A 12,565-nucleotide genomic window follows, 5' to 3' on the forward strand; every position below is an offset into this window, starting at 1 on the left:
GGTCGGCATGAGAGTGGTTTTGTGTCGTTTTCTTCGTAAAGTGACGGGGAACCCCAATTAGTGCACCGTGTCCCCTCGCATAGCAAGGTTATCGTTCCCAATTGTAGTCCACGTGGATCATTAAGTATGAAAAAGTTCAGAAATAAAAAAAAGTGAAAAACTCATGTCAACCTTCTTCCATGTCGACCTTGTTCATGTTGACCTATTTTCTGTGTAGACCTACTCAATGTCGACCAATCGGTGTCGACCTAATGTGTTTCAACCTAGACACACGGGTGTGGTATGCGTGACCATCGGTATCCAAGCAGCGAAATGCTGGCGAAGGGGGGGGGGGGGGGGGGGTTTGCGTGCTGCGGTCGCCACAGGTTCTATTCCCACTCTATGGGGGTCGTGGACACCCAGTGGGAATAGTCCCTGTTGGTCGGCGTGCCAACCGTCGGGATTGTGAGGGTGCGGGATGTAAGAGGAGGTAATGTGACTGGCGATCTCCTGACTGCCAGTCACACATAACTACATCCCGAACATAATTGTGCTGCTGACAGCAGTGGTACGGAGATCTATCACGGTGGAAGGTTCTCTACACAGTAGGCAAAAAGGTCAATCTTATGAGATTAAGCACCTCCAGAAACACCATCAAAAGACTCATCTGTAAATGCACTGCGTTACTGCTACAACCTTGGTAATTAATCCTTGCAAAAAGGAAAAAGAAAAAAAACTTACCATGCAAGCCTCACACCTGTGACCCGGGTAGCGAAGGGGTTCTCCCGGCCAGCCGCTGGAGCTGCACTGGCCGGGAGTTACTCCTCAAATGCAAAAGCATCACCGATGTGCGATACTTTTGCATTTATGCGGGGGGAGGGGGGGGGCGGCACTGACATGCGGGACGGACTAGCCCTGTGCTGGGCGTCCCCCCGCATGTCTGAGTGCCTGATCGTAGCTGTGCTAAATTTAGCACAGCTACGATCAACTCGGAATGACCCCCTATATCATACAGCCCACCAAGAAACTCTGCAATCTGGATGGACCATTATGCAATAGGTATTTCCCTATAAAAAGCAAACAATGGTCATCTACTTGCGCACCACAACAAAAACCACTGCCTAGTTCTAATTCAGAGCCACACTCCACTCTAGCCCAAATACAATGCAACAAAAACAAAAAAAGTAGAACTCAGGCGAGGTTTATAACAACCATTCCCCTTTACAAGAGAGAATAATATATAAAATAAGATTTTACTCACCGGTAAATCTATTTCTCGTAGTCCGTAGTGGATGCTGGGACTCCGTAAGGACCATGGGGATTAGCGGCTCCGCAGGAGACTGGGCACAACTAAAGAAAGCTTTAGGACTACCTGGTGTGCACTGGCTCCTCCCACTAAGACCCTCCTCCAGACCTCAGTTAGGATACTGTGCCCGGAAGAGCTGACACAATAAGGAAGGATTTTGAATCCCGGGTAAGACTCATACCAGCCACACCAATCACACCGTATAACTCGTGATACTATACCCAGTTAACAGTATGATAACAACTGAGCCTCTCAACAGATGGCTCAACAATAACCCTTTAGTTAGGCAATAACTATATACAAGTATTGCAGACAATCCGCACTTAGGATGGGCGCCCAGCATCCACTACGGACTACGAGAAATAGATTTACCGGTGAGTAAAATCTTATTTTCTCTAGCGTCCTAAGTGGATGCTGGGACTCCGTAATGACCATGGGGATTATACCAAAGCTCCCAAACGGGCGGGAGAGTGCGGATGACTCTGCAGCACCGAATGAGCAAACTCTAGGTCCTCCTCAGCCAGGGTATCAAACTTGTAGACTCTTGCAAGAGTGTTTTAACCCGACCAAGTAACAGCTCGGCAAATTTGTAAAGCCGAGACCCCTCGGGCAGCCGCCCAAGAAGAGCCCACTTTCCTCGTGGAATGGGCTTTCACAGATTTAGGGTGCGGCATTCCAGCCGCAGAATGTGCAAGTTGAATCGTGCTACAGATCCAGCGAGCAATAGTCTGCTTAGAAGCAGGAGCACCCAGCTTGTTGGGTGCATACTGGATAAATAGCGAGTCAGTTTTCCTGACTCCAGCCGTCCTGGAAACATATACTTTTCAGGGCCCTGACTACGTCCAGAAAACTTGGAATCCTCCAAGTCCCAAGTAGCCGCAGGCACCACAATAGGTTGGTTCACATGAAAAAACTGATACCACCTTAGGAAGGAATTGGGAACGAGTCCTCAATTCCGCCTTATCCATATAAAATACAGATAAGGGCATTTGTATGACAAAGCCGCCAATTCTGATACACGCCTGGCCGACGCCACGGCCCACAGCATGACCACTTTCCACGTGAGGTATTGTAGCTCCACGGATTTAAGTGGCTCAACTCAATGCGACTTCAGGAAATCCAACACTACGTTGAGATCCCACGGTGCCACTGGAGGCACAAACGGGGGTTGACTATGCAGCACTCCCTTAACAAAAGTCTGAACTTCAGGCAGTGAAGCCAGTTCTATTTTGGAAGAAAATCGATAGAGCCGAAATCTGGACCTTAATGGAACCCAATTTTAGGCCCATAGTCACCTCTGACTTGTAGTTAGTGCAGAAAGCGACCTAGCTGAAATTCCTCCTTTGGGGCCATACTGGCCTCACAGCACGCAACATATTTCCGCCATATGCGGTGATAATGGTTTGCGTTCACCTCTTTCCTAGCTTTAAATAGCGTAGGGATAACTTCCTCCGGAATGCCCTTTTCCTTCAGGATCCGGCGTTCAACCGCAATGCCGTCAAACGCAGCCGCGGTACGTCTTGGAACAGACAGGCCCCCTGCTGCAGCAGGTCCTGTCTGAGCGGCAGAGGCTATGGGTCCTCTGAGATCATTTCTTGGAGTTCTGGGTACCAATCTCTTCTTGGCCACCCAGAACAATGAGTATAGTTCTTACTCCTCTCCTTCTTATTATTCTCATTACCCTGGGTATGAGAGGCAGAGAAGGGAACACATACACCGACTGGTACACCCACGGTGTTACCAGAGCGTCCACAGCTATCGCCTGAGGGTCCCTTGACCTGGCGCAATATCTTTGTAGCTTTTTGTTGAGGCGGGACGCCATCCTGTCCACCTGTGGCCTTTCCCCACGGTGTACAATCATTTGGAAGACTTCTGGATGAAGTCCCCACTCTCTCGGGTGGAGGTCGTGTCTGCTGAGAAAGTCTGCTTCTCAGTTGTCCACTCCGGGAATGAACACTGCTGACAGTGCTAACACATGATTTTCCGCCCATCGGAGAATCCTTGTGGCTTCTGCCATCGCCATCCTGCTTCTTGTGCCGCCCTGTCTGTTTACATGAGCGACCGCCGTGATGTTGTCTGACTGGATCAGCACCGGCCGGTGTTGAAGCAGGGGTCTAGCCTGACTTAGGGCATTGTAAATGGCCCAAAGTTCCAGAACATTTATGTGTAGGGAAGTCTCCTGACTTTTCCATAGGCCTTGGAAGTTTCTTCCCTGTGTGACTGCCCCCCAGCCTTGAAGGCTGGCATCCGTGGTCACCAGGACCCAGTCCTGTATGCCGAATCTGCAGCCCCCTAGAAGATGTGCAGTCACCACCACAGCGACACCCTGGCCCTTGGAGACAGGGTTATCCGCCGATGCATCTGAGAATGCGACCCGGACCACTTGTCCAACAGATCCCACTGGAAGATCCTTGCATGGGACTTGGCGAATGGAAATTCTTCGTAAGAAGCTACCATCTTTACCCAAGGCTCGCGTGCATAGATGCACAGATACCTGTATTTGTATTAGGAGGTCTCCGTCTAGAGACGCCAACTCCTTGGACTTCTCCTCCGGGAGAAACCCTTTTTATCCTGTTCTGTGTCCAGAACCATACCCAGGAACAGTAGACGCGTCGTAGGAACCAGCTGTGACTTTGGAATATTCAGAATCCAGCCGTGCTGTTGTAGCACTTCCCGAGATAGTGCTACTCCGACGAACAACTGTTCCCTGGACCTCGCCTTTATAAGGAGATCGTCCAAGTACGGGATAAGTACTTCGGCCATTACCTTGGTAAATACCCTCGGTGCCGGGGACAGACCAACGGCAACGTCTGGAATTGGTAATGACAATCCTGTACCACAATTTTGAGGTACACCTGGTGACGAGGGTAAATAGGGACATGCAGGTAAGTATCCTTGATGTCCAGTGATACCCTGAAATTTTCCAGGCTTGCAATAATCGCCCTGAGCAATTCCATTTTGAACTTGAACCTTCGTATATAAGTGTTCAAGGATTTCAATTTTAGAATGGGTTTCACCGAACCGTCTGGTTTCGGTACCACAACATTTTGGAATAATAACCCCGGCCTTGTTGAAAGAGGGGTACCTTGATTTCACCTGCTGGAAGTACAGCTTGTGAATTGCCGCCAGTACTACCTTTCTCCGAGGGCAGCAGGCAAGGCTGATGTGAGGCAACGGCGAGGGGGAGTCGTCTCGAACTCCAGCCTGTATCCCTGTGATACTACTTGCAGAACCTAGGGATCCACCTGTGGGCAAGCCCACTGATCCCTGCAGTTCCCGAGACGCGCCCCCACCGCACCTGTCTCCACCTGTGGAGCCCCAGCGTCATGCGGTGGACTCAGAGGAAGCGAGGGAAGATATTTGATCCTGGAACTGGCTGACTGGTGCAGCTTTTTCCTTCTTCCCTTGTCTCTGTGCAGAAAGGAAGCGCCTTTGACCCGCTTGCTTTTCTGAAGCCGAAAGGACTGTACCTGAAAATACGGTGCTTTCTTTAGGCTTTTGTGAGGAAACCTGAGGTAAAAATTTTTCTTCCCAGCTGTTGCTGTGGATACGAGGTCCCAGAGACCATCCCCAAACAATTCCTCACCCTTATAAGGCAGAATCTCCATGTGCCTTTTAAATGCAGCATCACCTGTCCACTGCAGGGTTTCTACTACCCTCCTGGCAGAATGGACATTGCATTAATTCTGGATGCCAGCCGGCAAATATCCCTCTGTGCATCCTTTATATATAAGACAACGTCTTAAATATGCTCAATGTTAGCAAATATTATTATCCCTGTCTCAGCGTATTAATATTATCTGACAGGGTGTCAGACCACGCTGCAGCAGCACTATTTATGCTGAGGCAATTGCAGGTTTCAGTATATAACCTGAGTGTGTAAATACAGACTTCAGGATCGCCTCCTGCTTTTTATCAGCAGGTTCCTTCAAGGTGGCCGTATCCTAAGACGGCAGTGCCACCTTTTGACAAACGTGTGAGCGCCTTATCCACCCTAAGGGATATCTCCCAACGTGACCTATCCTCTGGCGAGAAAGGGTACGCCATCAGTAACTTTTTAGAAAAAAACAGTTTCTTATCGGGGGAAACCACGCTTCTTTACACACTTCATTCATTCATCTGATGGGGGAACAAAACAGTGTTTTATGTGGTACTTGGGTTTATGTCAGAAAATGCGTAACACATTTTTCATTGCCGAGATCATGTAACGGATGTTCCTAGTGGATTGTGTATATGTCTCAACCTCGTCGACACTGGAGTCAGACTCCGTGTCGACATCTGTGTCTGCCATCTGAGGTAACGGGCGTTGTTTTGAGCCCCTGATGGCCTTTGAGACGCCTGGGCAGACGCGGGCTGAGAAGCCGGCTGTCCCACAGTTGTTACGTCATCCAGCCTTTTATGTAAGGAGTTGACACTGTCGGTTTATACCTTCCACCTAAACATCCACTCTGGTGTCGGCCCCACAGGGGGCGACATCCCATTTATCGGCCTCTGCTCCGCCTCCACGTAACCTTCCTCATCCAACATGTCAACACAGCCGTACCGACACACCGCACACACACAGGGAATGCTCTGACTGAGGACAGGACCCCACAAAGTCCTTTGGGGAGACCGAGAGAGAGTATGCCAGCACACACCAGAGCGCTATATAATGCAGGGATTAACACTATAACTGAGTGATTTTTCCCCAAATAGCTGCTTGTATACATATATTGCGCCTAAATTTAGTGCGCCCCCTCTCTTTTTAACCCTTTGAGCCTGAAAACTACAGGGGAGAGCCTGGGGAGCTGTCTTCCAGCTGCACTGTGAAGAGAAAATGGCGCCAGTGTGCTGAGGGAGAAGCCCCGCCCCCTTTTCGGCGGACTTTCTCCCGCTTTTTCTGTGATACTGGCAGGGACTATATATGATGTATATTTTGCCAGCCAAGGTGTTATTTATTGCCCTCAGGGCGCCCCCCCCCAGCGCCCTGCACCCATCTGTGACCGAAGTGTGAGGTGTACATGAGGAGCAATGGCGCACAGCTGCAGTGCTGTGCGCTACCTTGGTGAAAACCGAAGTCTTCTGCCGCCGATTTTCCGGACCTTCTTCGTGCTTCTGGCTCTGTAAGGGGGACGGCGGCGCGGCTCCGGGAACGAACACCAAGGTCGGGTCCTGCGGTCGATCCCTCTGGAGCTAATGGTGTCCAGTAGCCTAAGAAGCCCAAACTACCACCTGTTAGGTAGGTTCGCTTCTTCTCCCCTTAGTCCCTCGCTGCAGTGAGTCTGTTGCCAGCAGATCTCACTGAAAATAAAAAACCTAAATATACTTTCTTTCTAGGTGCTCAGGAGAGCCCCTAGTGTGCATCCAGCTCAGCCGGGCACAGAAATCTAACTGAGGTCTGGAGGAGGGTCTTAGTGGGAGGAGCCAGTGCACACCAGGTAGTCCTAAAGCTTTCTTTAGTTGTGCCCAGTCTCCTGCGGAGCCGCTAATCCCCATGGTCCTTACGGAGTCCCAGCATCCACTTAGGACGTTAGAGAAAATATATTGTGCAAGATATCTGTCCCAACTCGCTTCTTTTATGGTAATATAGTAGTTTCAATCTTCTGTTCGAAGCATATGCAAATACACCACAAAGGGGTCACTGAAATCCTCTTGAACGGAAATTGTTGAGACCCTGACCTCTAAGGAGTGCACTATGTTCACCCAAAGGTTTCTTTATATATCGACCTCGTAAATAAGTTCTTGACCATAACCCAGGTGCCACCCTGAACATCCAATTGAAAGCAAACTGACCTTAGCGTAGGTCCCCATATTCCCGTAAAGGTTTCTTTTTGGCTTGTATTCATGGATCTACTGGTTACAAGGTCCACTTAGGTACAGGGCCACGAACACTCCTCGACTCCACGTAGTTAAAAATAGACAGATTTATTGATTGCAACAATACCAATGGATTCATAAAAAGTAAAAAAGTAACAATTTACATAAAATTCATAAGCTGCAGGCTCTAAACTCAGAGTTTGGTAACAGAAAAAAAAGGTGGTAAACAACCTCATTGGTCCAGAACAAGAGGTAATAAACAATGCCACAAGATTTTAAAAGATTGGTCTTACGTATTCTGACCAAACAGAGAGGGTCCTGCAGCTGTAACTCCACCACTTTCCATAACCGTCCACATAACTTTCTTACATATTCATATCTAATTACATGTCCTCTGTACAGTCTACGCATCCTATCATACAGTATTTTCTTTTTCTTCAATTTCACATCCTCCTGATCCCTGGTCAACATCACTGTGTGACTATATCATACAGCCCACCAAGAAACTCTGCAATCTGGCTGGACCATTATGCAATAGGTATTTCCCAATAGATTGTAAGCTTGCAAGCAAGGCTATTCTACCTCTATGTCTGTATGTTATTACACAGTTTTGTGTTATCAATGTTGTTCCAATTGTAATGCGCATTGGAATATGCTACGCTCTATAAGAAACTGTTAATAAATAAATAATCACAGCATTGGTGGCAACCAGCAAGGCCGAACACCATCCATGGCCATAGGTAAATCAGTTGTTTTTGGCTTATTGTTTGCTATTTGTAACTGACTAAATAATAAATAAATAATGTTGTGGTAATGACATCTATTATAAGATTATGATAGCCCTCAAATTGGGGGGGGGGATGTAACAGCCTGAGAAGCAGGAAGTGCGAGTCTTTGTACAAGTTATCCTGTTCTTTTAAAGCGGCAATCATTTACATGGCAATCAGCAAATATAACCTTTCCAACCTAGGCTTTTAATTTCAAAGTTACCATAGTACAACCATGGACCCCACTGGTTCAGAAGTGGTAACGAGATCGACAGCCTTAATGTTGACATTTACCATTTAGAAATGAGAATGTCAACATGATCTGTATGTCAACACAGTGAACTGTCATGTTGTCATTCACTGTGTTGACACGGACATTTTAACAGTGTGAATGTCAACTGTACTGTCTAACGTGGTTGGCAGCTGCTGTGGGACTACACATCCCTATTTAGCTATTAGGGTATTAGATGTGCAGTTCAAAAGCAGCTGGAGTGCCGCTTACTGCGACATTCATGACTACATAGTACCCTCTGATTCTGCTAGTGAGTGGAATCAATTGTTCAGTAACACCACCACAGGGCACAACTTCACAAAGATTGCCAGAGTGTACTCTTCTGTAGGCATTGCTTCACCACATCTGATAATGTCCCTCTACCCAAAATATCCTTCTGCAATAATTTTACTGGGAAATACAATTGTTAGTAAAGAACAAATATAAATAAAAATTCAAATCAAACAAAAACATTACTATCCTGCCAATGAACAGTGTTGTAAATACTGTAACATTATATATTGACATTTCTTGAAACATTCTCAAAACCTAGCATTTGATTTTGCTTCTGCCACAGTCTTTAATCACTTGCTATTGCCAAGGATGTTCTACGCTCTTTGTCATTGAGCATTTTTTAAATCAAATCATTCAAAATGAGCGATATGATGGTATCCATGGTTTTACAATACTGATAGATACCCGAGTTAATGTAAACAGAACAGAAGTTACTTTCTCATTGATTTTAGCGACTTACGCAATCAGATACTTCTTCATTATCATTTCCACTTTCATGGAACAGCTAGCTGGTAACATGGCAATAGCATTATCCGTACAGTGAGCCATGATGGTACAAAGCAGCTCCTCTCATCTTCTCTACTCATCTGCCACAAACGTATCAAGTAAATAACCCTAATAATTATTTCATCATCTATAATGTGTCGCCCCCTGACATTATATTTCCAAGCTCAGCAACATGCTAGCATCAAAGCATCTCACTGTCATACCCCAAATAGAGATGACCCCCCCAATCTTTTTTCTTTTCTTTTATTACAATGCAGACGAATATTGACAAGTACATTATAGCTATAAGAAATACACAACTATACATAATATGGTATCATGTCAAGGTATCATCATCACATGCAGAATTCCTGCTGACCAATAAAGTATGCCTTGCTGATACCTGAGTGGTTCTATGATGGAGCCGGGTGGGATATAGGGCTTATTGCAGTGATGGTGGCATATTGACCCCAATAGAGTGGTGAGAGAAGAGGGTGCAGAAAGTCAAGTGTCATTGTCACCTGAAAGTGCCCACACCCGAGGAGCCAGGTCTGAGTCATCCTCTGATAAGGGACTGCAATGAGCTGCAATGCAGGGAAGGCAGTGCTGGGTACTCACCAGTGCACGAAGGTCCCCCGGTTCCCGTTGACTGTCCCCCGTGCGCCGTGTATTCAGCTGCTCACAGCCGCATTTCCCTTTCCACTTTCTCGCTGACAGCAGCGACAGCAGATAAACCCGGGCCGCGCACGGGCCGAAGGGAGTTGTGGTCCGTGTGCCAAGAGCTACACCGGGCATGGAACAGCTTGAGAGACTACAATTCCCGGCGTGCACTGCGACAGGCTGCCAACAGCAAGCAGGGCTGAGGGCTCCCCTAGTGCTCTCTGCAGTGCCTTGCTCACCGGAAAGCCCTGGCTTGTGGCTGCTACACAGTGTCATAAGGGATGATCAGTGTCAGGGCAAGCAGGCAGCCCCCGTGACCCGTCACTCACTCTTTGTTATAATTAGTCAGCTCAGTAACCAACAACAGTGGCATACAAGCTATGCGGGGTTATTGCCTGTTTTTATGGGTAAGGAGTAGACAGGTTAAAGTTCGGTCATCAGTAGTAGGATGCTGAGAAGACATGTAATATAATGTAGAAGATACTGTACAGTAAATTATCATTAGAATGTGCTCAAATTCATGTGGTTTGTATAGAGCAAGCTCCATCACCTTATTGTCTATGCCAGAGAGTTTATTATAACCATATACTATTAAACTGTATTGCAAGATATCAATACCCACCAGTTGTAACAATATAAATTGAAATAAGACACTTATGGGCTTATTGATTAAACATTTTCCCACCACTGATATTTTTATATGGAAATAACTGTTGCTGCATGAATATGTCATATTCAAGTAGTGGAACTGTCACATGTATCTCCTGTCATAGGCGTGCATAGCACATTTGATTAGGGTGTGCACCGCCGAAGGGGCGTGTCTAACACTGCCTATTGGGCATGTCTAGCACTGTTTTACAATTAGTGTATGTGGGAGTATGAATGTGTAAGGGGAAAGTGGGGGGGGGGGGGGGGAGTAGAACTGAACAGGGGCAAACGCAGGATTTAGTGAGGGGGGTTTCCATGTGGGTGTGTGTATGTGTGTGTGTATGTATGTACAGTATGTATGTGTGCACATACATGTGTGTGTGTGTGTGTGTGTGTGTGTGTGTGTGTGTGTGTGTGTGTGTGTGTGTGTGTGTGTGTGTGTGTGTGTGTGTGTATATATATATATGTGAGGGGCTGCTTGTCACTCAAGGAGGAGGGCACAGGAGCAATATTTGGATTCCGTGGGGACGGAGGGAGTGCCGGATCATTCTGGATGATATATATATATATATATATATATATATCGTACGTACATGTATGTGTGCATATATATATATATACAGGTTGAGTATCCCATATCCAAATATTCCGAAATACTATGGACTTTTTTGAGTGAGAGTTAAATAGTGAAAGCTTTGTTTTCTGATGGCTCAGTGTACACAAACATTGTTTAATACACAAAGTTATTAAAAATATTGTATTAAATGACCAGGCTGTGTGTATAAGGTGTATATGAAACATAATCGAATTGTGTGAATGTAGACACACTTTGTTTAATGCACAAAGTTATAAAAAATATCGGCTAAAATTACCTTCAGGCTGTGTGTATAAGGTGTATATGGAACATAAATGCATTCTGTGCTTAGATTTAGGTCCCATCACCATGATATCTCATTATGGTATGTAATTATTCCAAAATACGGAATAATCCGATATCCAAAATACCTCTGGTCCCAAGCATTTTGGATAAGGGATACTCAACCTGTATATATATATATATATATATATATATATATATATATATATATATATATAAAATGACAAAAAGTAGGCACTCACTGTAGATGTTGCTCAATACCCAGGAGCCTCCTTATATGTAATAGGTGGCATGCCCCCCTCCATGCAGTAGAAACCAGGCGGCACTCAGTTGTTTCTGTGAGTAAATCAATGTATTAAAGTACAAAAGGCATAGTGTACTGACGTTTCAACGCCACACAAAGCGTTTTTTTTTCTTCAAGCCTACAGTAAAGCACCTTGAAAAAAACACCCATTAAAACGTCGGTACACTATGCCTTTTGTACTTTAATACATTGATTTACTCACAAAGACTACTAAGTGTCGCCTGGTTTCCACTGCACGAAGGGGTGCATGCCAGTCTCCACCCAGGGAACTATTGCACCATATACACACAGAGTGACACACAAACACATATACACAAACACACACACAAATATACATACACACACAATCACATACACACATACATAAATTACTACAAATACAAACATACAGTTACAGTATGTGCATACCCTTCCACCAGGTGCTGGCAGCAGACAGGCAGCAGTGTGAGGACGGAGGGACGGAGCTATGGTAGCTCTCTGTTGCTGCTGCAGTGCAGCGGCTCCACGATCGCGGCTTTTACCTGAGACGGAGACAGCTGTGTCTCCGTCTCAAGAACAGAAGATTCAGCTCACCAGGGGGGGTTCCAGGTACTTGGACCCCCCCCACCCCCCTCGTGCGACACTGCTGAATGGGATAGGTACGTGGGATTGTCTCTGACTATGTTGATCCCAGAATGCAGGTCCTGGCATGTGCCGGAGGTTACCACGATACTTACAGCATGTTACTCGGATCAGCATTACAACTGTAAACATGTTTGTAGGGCAGTATGTTGTACCATCAATCTGGTAATATGCTTTATGTAACATGATAACCTTATCAGCATGCCAGGGATAGTCATTGTTGAAGCTGTAGAAATACTTCAGATCTGACACTAAATATGTATATATACTGTAGATTAGGGATGAGCGGGTTCGGTTCCCTGAGAACCGAACCCCCCTGAACGTCATGCTCCGAGTCCGAATCTGAGCCCGGCGTGGGTTTTCCTGCTAGACTCGAAAACCAGAACGAGGCAAAACGTCATCATCCCGCTGTCGGATTCTCGCAGGTTTTGGATTCCATATAAGGAGCCGCGCGTCGCTGCCATTTTCACTCCAGTCCTGGAGAGTGTAGCGAGAGAACGTATCTCCTCAGTGTCTGTGCGGGAAAGTGGTGTGGCGCGTGGGCTGGCGACCTGCT

General features: G+C 46.3%; 1 protein-coding gene across 2 annotated transcripts in view; it reads right to left on the minus strand.

Annotated features, from left to right (window-relative positions):
• Positions 1–9,676, minus strand: part of MIB2 (MIB E3 ubiquitin protein ligase 2) — a 304,417-nt gene extending 294,741 nt beyond the window's left edge. For both annotated transcript variants that reach the window (XM_063943004.1, XM_063943002.1), the window contains exon 1: positions 9,518–9,676. The gene's annotated coding sequence lies outside the window, so the exon portion shown is untranslated. The remainder of the gene's footprint in view (positions 1–9,517) is intronic.
• Between the last annotated feature and the right edge of the window lie 2,889 nt (positions 9,677–12,565).

The sequence above is a fragment of the Pseudophryne corroboree genome, chromosome 10 (genome assembly GCF_028390025.1).
Source record: "Pseudophryne corroboree isolate aPseCor3 chromosome 10, aPseCor3.hap2, whole genome shotgun sequence".
Classification (NCBI taxonomy): domain Eukaryota; kingdom Metazoa; phylum Chordata; class Amphibia; order Anura; family Myobatrachidae; genus Pseudophryne; species Pseudophryne corroboree.